This window comes from Oryctolagus cuniculus, chromosome X, assembly GCF_051225735.1.
Source record: "Oryctolagus cuniculus isolate XC-2025 breed Fujian yellow rabbit chromosome X, ASM5122573v1, whole genome shotgun sequence".
Classification (NCBI taxonomy): Eukaryota; Metazoa; Chordata; class Mammalia; order Lagomorpha; family Leporidae; genus Oryctolagus; species Oryctolagus cuniculus.
The window spans coordinates 26,446,649-26,460,327 of record NC_142888.1 but is presented as its reverse complement, the minus strand read 5'-3'; the positions used below and the strand labels follow the sequence as shown (position 1 = coordinate 26,460,327).

Sequence of the window (13,679 nt, the reverse complement as noted above, 5' to 3'; positions counted from 1 at the left end):
CCTCCGAGCCAGCTGTTGGCCTCGGAAAGGCGCGTCGCCCCGGCGCGGCCGGCTACTCACCGCACGACACAGGCTTCTCCTTAGAACGGGGACACGCGGAGGCGGGTGGCGGCAGGGGACGGCGGGGCTCGGTCTCAAGAAGGGGCCTACCCTAGGTACATCCCAGGCCCGGGGAAACGGGCGAAAAAGTCTGTCTAGAGGCTGCGGAGACCGGGCTCGGAGCTGCGGGCGTGAAAACGAGGGGGCTGCACACGGGCGCCGGAATTCGCTCCTCCCCGCACCCGCCCTGCAGCAGCGGTGGCGGTCGCCGCGGCCACCTCCTTCTCCTCCCCGGCCGACAACGGCCCTTTTCCCCCTTCTCCCCTCAGGCTGGGGGCTCTCGCTGAGCTCAGACGGGGTCCGGGTGGTGCGCTTCTCCTGCGTCACCTACTCCGGCAGCGGCGACTTCACCTTCCCCTAGTCACCGCCTCAGTCCCCGCTACGGGTCCGGCCGCTTTGCTGCGGCTGGCTCCCCGCTACCGGCGCTGACCCGACCACCGGGCGCTGAGGCGGCCGCCTCCCGCGAGAGAGGCGGCAGCAGCGGGCTCCCGCGAGGCCTGAGAACTGTATAAGGCGGGGAGGGGCTCGGCTCGGCAGAGGCCCGAAAGGGCCGGGTGCAGAGAGGTTGCGGCTCCAGCCGCGGCGGAGACTAGCTTCCGCAGCCGCGGATGCCTGTCCTCGTCAATATGGCGGATCCGGCAAACCAAAAAAAAAAAAAAAAAAAGAAACCGCTCGGCCGGCGGCAGCGGCGGCGGCGGCAGCGGCAGCGGCGGCGGCAGCACGGCGGCGCAGACTCCCACTAGCCCCAGCACCGCCCAAAGCCCCGAGGTTCTCCGCCCCCGCCAGGTCCCGCCCCCTACGGGTCCCGCCCCTCGACCCTCCCCCTGCTCCTGCCCAGTCCCCCCCCTCAGCTGCCCCCACTTCTCCCCTACCACCGCGGGCCGTGGAGCCAAGGAGAACAGCGCGCGCGCGCCGCCGGGGGGCCGGGCCAGGCGTGAGACGCCTGAACTCTGAGAGCTAGCGTGGGGGAGGGGAAGACAATGCGGTAAAGGTTCCTCACGCAGTACCGTTTCTTTCGGCCGGCCCTTGCCGGATCACGTTACGGCCAAAAACGGGTACCGTACCCTCGGGAGCGGGCTGAGGACAGAGGTGGCACGAGGACGGGCCCAAGTTGGGGGAAGGGAGGCCTAAGAAGAACGAACATACCACGCAGGAGAAGGGGCTGGGCTGTGGATACTGGCAGAGTGTGTGGCGAGGACAGGGTTAATCGTGTGAGCTCCAGCCGCCTCGTTCAGAGTTTGATTTGGGCTGCTTGTTTTTGTTCCATTGTGAACCGTGGCCCTGCCGGCGAGTACCCGGATGATGACGTCACCGACCGCCCCTTTTCCGGGATTGTGGGGGAAGGGTGGGCGGAAAGATGAGATCCCGAGAGCACGCGTCGCGCGGTCGCAGACGCGGTGCTGGGGGTCGCGGCGGCGCAGCTGACCCACGTCACGTGACGCGAACAGGCCACGGGGCGGTGGCGACGCGAGGTCCTGAAGGCCTGGCCACCTGCTCTGCGCCGATAGGGGGAAGGCGTGGCTATCTCCTACCGCGGGAGGAGGGGCAGTTGGAAGCGGGGGCCGGCTCCCTCCGCCTATGAGGGAGGCACCGTGAGAATCTCATTCACATGATACTGTAGCATCAGAACCTGAAAGCTCTCAGGCTGCCTCCTACCCTGAAAGACTCTGGCCATTGGAGCCCTTAAAAAAGAAAAAACTGTAATGTGTCCCGGACAGCATAGCGACATTCTGGCAGTACTAAATGTAGCAAAATTAGCCTATTGCCAAATCGTCTGCAGGATTCAGTGTAAGAAACCAGAAGAGCTTTATGAACCCATCCGCCGTATCGTGGACTATTTTCTGTATATTTATATTCCAAAATGGGAACCGCGTGGGAAAAATTCATCAGGCGAATCCCAAATAAAGGGGCACACGTAACAATTTATACAGTCCTGCTAGGATGCTCAAAGGAAAAGGATGTAAGTGCAGTTCCTAAAATACTACAGATTCTTTTGACTTAAAAATGCATGTGGACACCGAATTGCACGTAAACCCCTACCAAATGTGATCTGTTGATTTCTATATAAACGGTTTAATTTACTATGCTGTAATTACATTAATTTGTAGTAAGTTAAAATGGAATCCAAACTAGGTGACACATTGACAGCATGTTACTGGTGGCTTAAATTGTTAAACTATTTCTCTGTACAGTACTGTCTACATTTTTCACCACAGAAAATTATCTAATAAGGTGTCCAAGACACATCATTCGTTGCCTAGTAACTCTCAGCTTGTGTAATCTTGTTTTTATAATTATTTCCATAAATGGTTTGCTTCTCCCACTACCTTATGGATTCCTAAAAAATAGACACTGCCACCCACCTATACTACAGGTTTGCTAAAGGCATAGTGCTTTTATTTCATCCTCAGAACCTTATGAGGTAGCCAGAACATATATTCACATTGCTATGCTTGACTTTAGATAAGGAAACAAAAAGGGTAAATGATTTGTCAATGATTACAAGACACAATTTGAACACAAGTCTTTTAACCCTATCAAAAGTGCACCTTTAACAAGGATGTCTGCTCTGACCAATTCTATTCAACACTGAACTTGAGGTTGTGGCCAGGGCAGGAAAGAGATGAAATGCATCCAGAGAAGAAAGAAAACTATCTCTACTTGCACATGACACGATCTTATATACAGAAAATGCTGAGGAACCCACCATAAGAAGTTATTAAAACCAACAAAAATTTAACATGGTTGCAGAATATAATATTAATACAAAAATCTATTATACTCTTATCTACTAGCAATAAACAATCTGAAAATCAGATAAGGAAATTCCATTTGCAATAGCATCAAACAATAATTCAAGAATAAATTAATCAAAACAAGTGCAAGATTTGTACACGGAAAACATTGAAAAAACTTAAAAGCTGACCAAAATAAATGGAAAAAATCCCATATTCCAGGATTAAAACAGTAATACTATTAAGATAATGATACTCCTATGCCCTAGCAAAATCACAGCAGACAATTTTTAGCATAAATTGACAAGATGATGATAAAATTTATACTCATGTAGATCATCAAGGGACCCCTGAATAGCCAAAACAATATTGAAAAAGAAGAATAAAGTTTGAGGACTTGTACTTCCTGATTTCAAAGTTTACTATAAAGTTCCAGTAATGAACAGAGTTTGGTATCAGCATAAGGACGAGTATATACACTAGTGGAATAGGAGAAAAACCAGAAAGAACTCTTCATATATATGGTAGTTGATTTTTCATCTAGTTTTAAGACCATTCAGTTGGCAAAAGAAGAGTTTTTTTCAACAAATGGTGCTAGGAAAACTACACACACACAAACACACATACATACACACAAAACAAGCTGGACCTTTCTATCACATACAAAAATTAACTCAAAATGGATCAAAGACATAAGAGGTAAATACAAGGAGTAAAATGAGGTAAAACATACAATTACTAGAAGAACACACAGAGGGAAAGCTTTATGACATTGGATCTGACAGTAATTTCTTGAATATGACAATAATAGCATGACAACCAAATATTAGATATACCATACTTACATTAAAAACTTGTGTGCATCAACCTACAGAAAAGGAGAAAATTTTTGCAAATCATAAATGTGGAGGATTCAAAATGTTCACTGAAAAATGGAGTTAAAATTAGTTTATCTTGGTGCAAATTTTTTTAAATCCATGCATACTTTTCTAGTAATGTGCATCTTCATGAGCTTTTTGAAGATTCCTCATACGCATGGACTTCAGATTTTTCGTATCAAGATAAACTTTTTACATTCAATTTTCCATGAACTTTTTGAAGTACTGTCCTATATCTCATAAAAGGAGTCACATCCAGAATAAATAAAGAACTCCTACAACTCAACAACAGGAAAAAAATCAAAACAGACATTTCTTCAAAGAAGACACACAAATGAGCAATAAGCACATGAAAAGATGTTTAAAATCATTAATCACTAGGGAAATGCAAATCAAAACCACAATGAGATACCACTTCACACCCATTAGAAAGGCTATTCTCAAAAAGGAAAATATCAAGTGTTAACCAGGATGTGAAAAATTGGAACCTGTTTATATTGCTGGTGGGAATATAAAACTGTGCAGCTTCAGGGGCCAGCGCTGTGATTTAGTAAATTAAGCATTAGCCTGCAGCGCTGGAATCCCATACGGACAGCGGTTCAAGTCCCGGCTACACCACTTCTGATCCAGCTCTCTACTAATGTGCCTGGGAAAACAGTAGAAGATGGCCCAAGTGCTTGGACCCCTTTGCCCACGTGGGAGACCCAGAAGAAGCTCCTGACTTCAGATCAGCCCAGCTTTGGCCATTGGGGCCATTTTCCAGTGGATGAAAGACCTCTCTCTGTCTCTCCCTCTCTCTGGAACTCTGCCACTCAAGTAAATAAATTGTGCCATCTTAATGATAAACAGTGTGGCAGTTCCCCAAAAACATAAAATTAGTAAACTAAACATAACATCCCTTATGCTGGTTCTCTTTACTATTTTTGACTTTACAATGGCATGAAAGTGATAGCCATTCAGTAGAAATTCACTTCCAATGTTGAATTTTGTTCTTTCCTGAGCTAGCACTGGGTGATCCGTTCCCGTCTGGTGATGCTGGGCAGCCGCAGTGAGTGCAGCTCTCAAGCAGTCACGAGGGGAAAGCACCACTGCACCGCAGTGCACTGTGCTGCTTAGCTGAAATGTGCCCTGGATTAGGGGATTCCATGCATTCTCCACTTGTGAGAGTCTCAATTTATGATGGGCTTACTGGGACATAACCCCATCATCAATCCTCCAGGAGCACCTGTACACCCAAAAGAATTGGAAGCAAGAGCTCTAACAGATACTTGAACACCAACTTTCAAAACAGCATCATTCACAGTAGTCAAAATGTATAAACAAACCACATATCCATTAAGAAATAACAGGGTAAACAAAAATGAGGTATATATACACAATGGGATGTTATTCAGCCTTAAAAAGGAATGAATTCTATAAAGTAGATGAATCTTGAAAACATTCTGCTAAGTGAAAGAAGCCAAACATGCAACATCACACACATATTATGATTCCACTTACAGTAAGTACCTAGAATAATCAAACTCAGAGACAAAGAACAGAGGCTACTGGGGTTGGGGGGTAAGGGGTTGTTGAACAACATTACACTGAATGGTATGCTTAAAATGGTTAAAATGGCAAATTTTATGTTATGACATTTTAGCAAAATTTTAAACATGAAGAAAAAAATTCCAGCCAAATAGTAGCAATGTTACATAGTTTTGTCTACAGCATTCGAGTCTCCATTTCAAGTCAAGCTCACCAGCAACTTACTCCTTATGCTCTTGCCAGCACAGTGTGTGCCTGGCTCCCACAGCAGGCACAGTGTATAGGACTGTTCTCTTTCTAGACCTTCTACTTGGTACATGGGACAGGAAATGAAGTGAGTTAAAAGAATAGGTTCGATGCTACAGTGCAACTCCTTAAATTAAAATTCATACAGTCTACAGTTTGTTCAACCTTTCTTTTGGTTTCTCTTTTCTAGCAACTGTCCCTTAGCTTTAAAATGAAAACTTTATTTCCGGCTTCTGCCTCATTAGGTCAAAACCTTATTATGCTACATTTCCTCACAAAATTTCCTGTTACACTCTCTCTCCCCTCTCCTGTCCCACAAATATTTAATATATATACACTCATTATTTCCCAGGACATGTAAAGAATACATAGAGTTTCTCAGATAAGTGGATAGTATTTAATACTTTCAGGGTTAAAAATTGCAAAGAAGTTCTGTAGGCAAGGAGTAAAAAGTTTCACATCTGTGGAAATACCTTCTGGGCTAGTGGCCAAACCAAAATAGAAGAGGAGGGAGCTTTGACACTATGACCCCTAGAGAAGGCTTTGTGAGTGAATGGAATAAGAAGAGCTTATTAACTTTAATATAAAATACAATAACTAAGGATCTAAGTAGGTGGTCCCATTCCATCTTCCTTCATGACAACGGAAAGGGGACACAAGCCAGGGAGAATGAGGCTAAAAGATCACAGCCACTATTGGTGGAGATTCAGTTGAATTTTCGACACCAGTACCTAACAGCATGCTTAGAAACAGCCTGTCCATCATTTGGGAACCTCTCTGAAAATGACTTATTCCCAGCCAAGGACTTGAACGCAAAGTCCTTGAAGGACACAGGAAGTAGCCCCAGCTTTGGATAATCCCTGTGTTCTACAGACAAAAAGGGTTCTATAGCAAAACTGCCCTGTATCTGCCCCCTCAAGGGGGACCAGGTGCATGGTCTTAGTCATAGCACAGGGGCTTAATCACTAACCAATGCCACCTGCCAGTACAAGGAGCGTATCAAGGACAAGCCAGTTAATGAATGTTATCAAGTCAAAGAATACAAGAGTGCTTCAAAAAGTTCATGGAAATGGAATTAAAAGATAAATTCATTTTGGTCTAAAAATACTTTTTAAATCCAAGTATATGAAGGATGTCCAAAAAGTTCATGAAAATGCATATTATGAGAAAACTATGCATGGCTTTGAAAATATCTTCACACCAAAATAAACATATCATTTAATTCTATTTTCCATAAACTTTCTGAACTAATATTTATATACATATAAATATTATATTTATGTATCTATACAAGTCTTAAGAACTTGCAGTTCATATATGAAAGAAACTTGATAGGTATTTCAAATTTGATGATAATCTTAAACATGTACTTCTTATTACTAACAAGTTGTGAAGCTGAAAAGAAATTTCTAGGTTATTAATAAAGAAAAGAAGTTTTTGAACAACCATGATGGTGTTTTCTGGATTTTGTGCTGTTTAATTTGTCACCGTTTTAACACTTGTAATTTGTGGAGATTTCTCTTCTCATCAAGTGCTTTCCTCAAAGTACATTGCCCAGATTGTGTTAACGTCAGGCTTTACAAAGCTCAGGTTTGCCCCTATTGAGAGGGATGTGGTAGTAATAATAATAATTTTTAAAAAGGCAAAATCACGACTGTTTTCATAGTGTCATTCGAGAAAGACTGTCTATTTTCTGTTAGTCCTCCAGTTAAAAAACAAAACAGCAACCCCCCCCACCCCGCAACTTTGAAAAGCCTAGAGAAGCAGAAGAAATATATGCGACAAGATGAAATCCTTTTTTATCCTGATTTTCAAAAGAACCTTGGGAGCCCCATAAAGTAGAAGCTAAGCCCCCAGGGCTTGGGCATCAAACTGGATGGCTCTGTAGGAAATCCACAGAACCGGGGGGGGGGGGGGGGGGGGGCAGAAAGGATTCAGGGTCACAGAGAGATGGAGCCAGAAAGTAAGGAAGCTACAGGCTGTGCCTCCTGAAGTGAGAAGCCCTGGGATGGATGGCAATTTTACTCATAGTGGCTTTCCTAAATGCTGATGCTAGGACTCCAACATTCCTGCCATTGAAAAGGGGCACCTTCCCTTGGGAATGAAGACATTCCCATTGTGATCCATATGTCAGGCTCATCTGCATCCGGGCAATATGAGGTTATCACCGGAGATTGCTTATCTCTGGATATTAAAGATTTGAGGAATGAGACCTGAAAAATGCTGGCTGAACCCCAGAGCTGACTCTGAGCCAAATGGCCTCCCTACCCTACCCCCAACAGGAAGCGACACTGTTAATATGTCACCAATGAGTCTATGAGCCAGCATTTTAGGTATTATTGAACTCTGCTAACTCTAGAATTTTGGGATCTCTCGGGTCTTATTTAAAATGTGAAGAGTTTTATTTTATGTATTTTGTGTAAACCACCACAGCACAAAATAATCTGATCCTTTTGTTTTTACTAGTATAGTCTCGCTATTTTGTCTAGGCCTAAGAAATACATATTTTCCCAGTAGTAGATACCACTTGTTTATCGTACAAACTACACCTCACTCCTGACCCTATGCTAGTTCTGGTAAATTCATTGCTCCTTAAAGATCCAAAATTTTCCAGGTCTTATCTTGTTAAACTATAAGCTACATGACTGAAATGTGGACATGCAAAGTCAACCTGAGTTTCTCAATCTTTTCACAACCAAAACTGCACTGTAGCCACTCAGACCAAACATTCAGTAACTCAAGTCAGACATCAACTCAAATTCCTGCTACATTTCCTCCATGTATCACTGCAGCCTGGAAAGCTGCGGCTCCATCTTACCTCTGCTTAAGCACACACTATTTTTCTTTCTTGGCCAGCATGGAAGTTTTGTAAAAGACGTTTTTGGCCAACGCTGTGGCTCACTTGGCTAATCCTCTGCCTGTGGTGCCGGCACCCCGGGTACTAGTCCCGGTTGCTCCTCTTCCAGTCCAGCTCTCTGCTGTGGCCCGGGAGGGCAGTGGAGGATGGCCCAAGTGCTTGGGTCCCTGCACCCACATGGGAGACCAGGAGGAAGCACCTGGCTCCTGGCTTCGGATTGGCGCAGCACTGGCCGTGGCGGCCATTAGGGGAGTGAACCAACGGAAGGAAGACCTTTCTCTCTGTCTCTCTCTGTCTATAACTCTCTCTGTCTCTCTCTCAAAAAAAAAGTTATTAAAAAAAAAAAGACATTTTCTACCACCCTTTCCTTTCATTAGAGTTTCTTCAAAGTCTACTCTCATTTGGAAATATTGCATATCCCAGAAAAAAGTGAACACTTTTAGGTTCATAAATAAATAAGCTCATTTGCTACCAATGTACACAGTACAACATCACTAATTTGGATTTCACTAAATTAAAACATGGTTCTCTAGACAGAAACTGTCTTGAATTTTATGCTTGCCCTATCATTGGTGGAAAGAAAAAAATAAGGGGTATTATTCAAATCAACAGTATAGGGGCCGGCGCTGTGGCACAGTGGGTTAAGGCCTCAGCCTGCAGCACCAGCATCCCATATGGGCGCTGGTTCGAATCCCAGCTGCTCCTCTTCCCATCCAGCTCTCTGCTATGGCCTGGGAAAGCAGTAGAAGATGGCCCAAGTCCTTGGGCCCCTGCACCCACGTGGGAGACCTGGAAGAAGCTCCTGGCTCCTGGCTTCGGATCAGCTCAGCTCTGGCCATTGTGGTCATTTGGGGAGTGAACCAGCGGAATGGAAGACCTCTCTCTCTGTCTCTCTCTCTGGCTCTACCTCTCTCTGTAACTCTGTCTTTCAAATAAATAAAATAATTCTAAAAAAAAAAATCAACAGTATAAACAAAACCATAAAGGAATTATTTACAATTTAGTCTCTTAAAACAGTTGTTTAAAATAGTTTAGAAAAATCTGTTACAACACTAAATTGCTAAATCATTCTTAGTAATTAACCTCTCTAAAGTGTCTGGAATCAACGTAGAAATGAACTGAAGACTGTTTCCACACAGAGCTTTCTAGAATTGAGAGAGGTAGGACAAGGACCCAAGTTAAAGAGAAACCCCCGGGGGACTCTGTTGCAGGTTACCAAAACTCCATTTCCTTTAGGACATCTAAAACAGAATTCACTCCCTAAGAGCATATGGAAGGAGATACATATATGTGCACATAACGACAAAGCACCATTTCTCTAAAGATATTCTACAGTTCAAACTTTTCACTAGTCAAAAAGGCTTCCTTTCAACTGAAATTGTTGAGGTGTGTGTGGGGGTGTTTATTTTTGTCTGAACATTGCCTTTTTGATTGCTGGAAACAGCAATTCCTTCTTGGCTCTTAGGCATATTTCCCCCCTCTTTTAGAGAAAATGGTTTCTTTTTAGAAAAATGTAAATAGTGATTTGTCGATCATCTAACTTCAGTCCTCTTCCTTCTTCCTTATATTTTTGAGTTCACTTCAGGACTTCTTGCTTCTTTGGGGGATGGATCTGGCTAGTGCAGAGGACATCACAGTTCTGCTCTTAGGTTTACCGACTCAAGAGGCTGTTTGCAGAAGGTGCTGCTGTTTATGGCTGCACTGTGCACTCACAGTTTGCTTAAGGACTGGAGAAAAACGACAGTGTTTCCAAATCAGCCAGCCCTTTCTGCTTGCTCAAGTCCTTCAACAAACATGGGATTACATATTGAAATGGCTAAGTAAGATAGCTTTTAAACGAGTGCTAGAAATGTTAGTTAGGAACAGGTGGTATAACCAAACAGAAACAGCCTGGCTCAAGCACCATTCTTTTTTTTTTTTTTTTTTTTTTTTTGTAAGATTTATTTTCTGCTTTGAAAGACACAGGTAGAGAGAGAGAGTGGGAAAGACAGAGAGAAAGACAGAGAGAGAGAGAGAGAGAGAGAGCGCTCTTCACTCCCCCAATGGCTGCAATGGCTGGGGCTAGGCATGGCTGAAGCCAGGAATCAGGAACTTCCTCCAGGTTTTTCACGTGGTTTCAGAGGCCCAAGCACGTGGGCCATCCTCTGATGTTTTCCCAGGGGGACTAGCAGGAACCCGGACTGGAACTGGAGCAACAGGGACTTGAACCAGCACTCAGATGGGATGCCAGCACTGCAGATGGCGGCTTACACCCACTGTGCCACAGAACCAGCCCCAGCAAAGTTTTTAAAAGGAGTGGGCATTGACATACAGTGTGTTAAACTGCTGATTGGGACTCTAGCCCCACTCTGCTTCTGATTCAGCTTTCTATTAATGCACCTGGGAGGCATAAGATGATGGTCCAAGTACTTGGGTCTTTGCCACCCACATAGGAGACCAGGATGGAGTTCCTGTCTCCTAACTGTTGCCTAATCCAGCCCTGGGTGTTGGAGGCATTGAGGAATGAAACAGCAGATAGAGAAAATCAATCAATCCCTTGCTCTCTCTCTCTCTCTCTCTCTCCCCCTCGCTGTCTCTCAAACAAATAAATAAATAATCTTTAAAAAATCTTAATCCCTGCACACTATTTCTCAACTTAAACTCCACGAAGTTCAAGAAAGTTTGATAACTTTCAAAGCAAAGATACCAGTCATTTGATTCCTCTCTAGAGAACTGAGGGTCCCAAGATTGGAACCAAGTCAATGCAGCCTTTTTTTTACATTATTAACTGAAGAAAAACAGGGGCCTTTAGAGACTTCTTTCATATTTGAAAATAAAAAGAAGTCAGATTATGGTCAAGCACCATTCTATAAAAGGACTTTTCACTTACTTTACCTAATCTGGACACCCAAGGTTTAACCAAACAAAACCAGCGTATGTGTCACACACAAAATATACTACTGTAAATATGATGTGATGACATTATAAAATGGCTGGCAAACAGGAGAAATTTTCCTTAGTTGCACTAACAAAACCAATGACCAGTATCATTTTTGTACATTTCCTTCCAAATTTATTTGTATAAATAGTCCTGTCAAAAAATTATAGAAATAATGTAACCAATTTCAGGAAGTTTGGAAAAATCAAGAAACAAAAATATCCTCCATGATGTTAAAAGGTGATTGCTATAATTTTTATGTATTTTCTATGAATCTTTAAAAAGTTGCATTTTCATCCACTTCATAGAACATTCAGCAAATATTAGTATGCTCTTTATTTTCTACCCCTTTCACTTTTTCACTTAAATATTTTACAGATCATTCCATATTATGACATTCACAGCTGACCTTTTTTTGACTGCATAGTATTCCACTGGATAGATGCAGTGTAATTTGAACAGCCAGTCCTTTAGTGATGCACATTTGGAATGTTTTAATTTTTTGCTATTATGAGAAAATGCTGACTTGTGGTTTCTGGGCTGACAAGGAAAGAGCATGGAAGTCATTACTCCAGACCTCGCAATAACAAAAAAGCTGACCCAACTGAAAGTCAACAACTCCTCTCAGAATCAATAGAAAATTGAGGTCACTAATGTACCCCTAATCAGAGACACAGGTGAATACTGAGAAATCGCAGCTTACCAGTGCAGGAGCTTGGAACAGAAGCTGGCAGCTGGAACCTGTACCAGAGTAGGAAACTTAGACTCTAATGAATGAATGAAGCTAAGGTGGACAGATTTGAATGTTAAAAACTCCAGAGGGGCCCACTTCTAAATGGTCCCACAATTTTGTTAGTTTTATCTCCAGGACCCCTACCAGGTTCTCAAGATGTAGACAAGAAAAACTTTTGCTCCTGCTTCTTAGTAAGGGAAGAGGAAGAGTAAGCATTTTGAAATGTATCCAGAAAGCAGTAGAAGATGGCCCAAATGCTTGGGCCCCTGCACCCACGTGGGAGACCTGGAAGAAGCTCCTGCCTCCTGGCTTCGGATAGGCCCAGCTCCGGCCACTGCGGCCATTTGGGGAGTGAACCAGCAGAATGGAAGACCTTTCTCTTTGTCTCTCTCTCTGCCTCTCCTCTCTCTATGTAACTCTGCCTTGCAAATAAATAAATAAACCTTAAAAAAAAAAAAAAAGAAATGTACCCAGAAGTATTCTGTTCTACTTAACAAAGACATGGCCTCCAAGGGAAGCTATTTTTACCAGGGCCTAAGACAGCTTGGGGGGGTGGGAGGGTCCCTCTACCCTTCCCCAATAAGGTAACAACTTCGCCAGCTCTAGCCTTCTATTTCTTACCTAAAGACAGAAAGGATGAGAAGCACCTGTGAAGTCCTCAGCTCAGGTAGCTTCACAGGCTACTAGAAGACTAAGACTTAACTCCTAGGACTATAGAATGCTTCCCCTCCCCAACACATTACCACCCCCACACTAAAGGCCTATTTGCTGCAGTTCCTTTTACCAAGTGATACCAAGTCCACCTTTCAGCAAAAAGTCAGAAGGCATGCTGAAAGGAAAGGCGAAAACACACTTTGAAGAGACTGAACAAGCATCAGAACTAGGCTCTTATATGACAGAGATGTTGGAAGTATCAGACCACCAATTTAAAAGAATTCTGATTAATGTGCTAAGGCTCTGGTGGTAAAAGTGGATAGCATGCAAGAATAGACAGGTAATGTAAGCAAAGAGCTGGAAACCCTAAGAAAGAATCAAAAGGAAATGATAGAAATAAAAAATACTGTAATAGAAATGAAGAAGGTCTTTGATAGGCTCATCAGTAGCCTGGACTGACCAAGCTTCTGATCCAGCTACCTGCTAATGCACTTGGGAAAGCAGCAGCAGATGGCCCAAGTACTTGAGGCCCCTGCCATTCATGTGGGATATGTGGAAGGAATTCCACACTCTTAGCTTCAGCCTGGCCCAGCCTCGGCTCTTGCAGCCATGTGGAGAGTAAACCAGCAGATGGAAGATTTCCTTATCTCTGTCTCTGCCTCTCCATCACTCTGCCTTTTGAATAAATGAAATAAATATTTAAAAAACAAAAAATGAAAAAGGAACAGATAATTTAAGAACTGTGGGATAATTACAAAGTTGTAACTATACTGAGAATACTAGAAAGAGAAGAAAGTGAGAAAGGAACAGAAAAAATATTGGAAGTATAACAGCTGAGAATTTTCTAATATTAATGAGTGGCACCAAACTATAGATCCAGGCAACTCAGAGAACACTAAGGAGAATAAAACACCAAAAAAAAAAATCTATATTCATCTATATCCAGGCATATCACATTCACTGTGGAAAACCAATGACAAAGAGAAAAATCTTGAAAGCCAGAAGGGGAAAAAATCTTCACTATAATGGAGCA

The 13,679-nt window shown here is 43.2% G+C and overlaps 1 protein-coding gene across 10 annotated transcripts in view; it reads right to left on the bottom strand.

Annotated features, from left to right (window-relative positions):
• Positions 1-13,679, bottom strand: part of USP9X (ubiquitin specific peptidase 9 X-linked) — a 192,951-nt gene that overhangs the window by 131,326 nt on the left and 47,946 nt on the right. For 4 of the 10 annotated variants that reach the window (XM_051827694.3, XM_089324381.1, XM_070067485.2 and 1 more), the window contains exon 1: positions 1,246-1,616. The exons of 2 other annotated variants lie outside the window; for them this stretch is intronic. The gene's annotated coding sequence lies outside the window, so the exon portion shown is untranslated. Of the gene's footprint in view, positions 1-60; positions 865-1,245; positions 1,617-13,679 lie in introns of those variants that run through there. 4 more of the 10 variants (XM_008272502.5, XM_008272506.5, XM_002719846.6 and 1 more) reach the window with 1 other exon arrangement.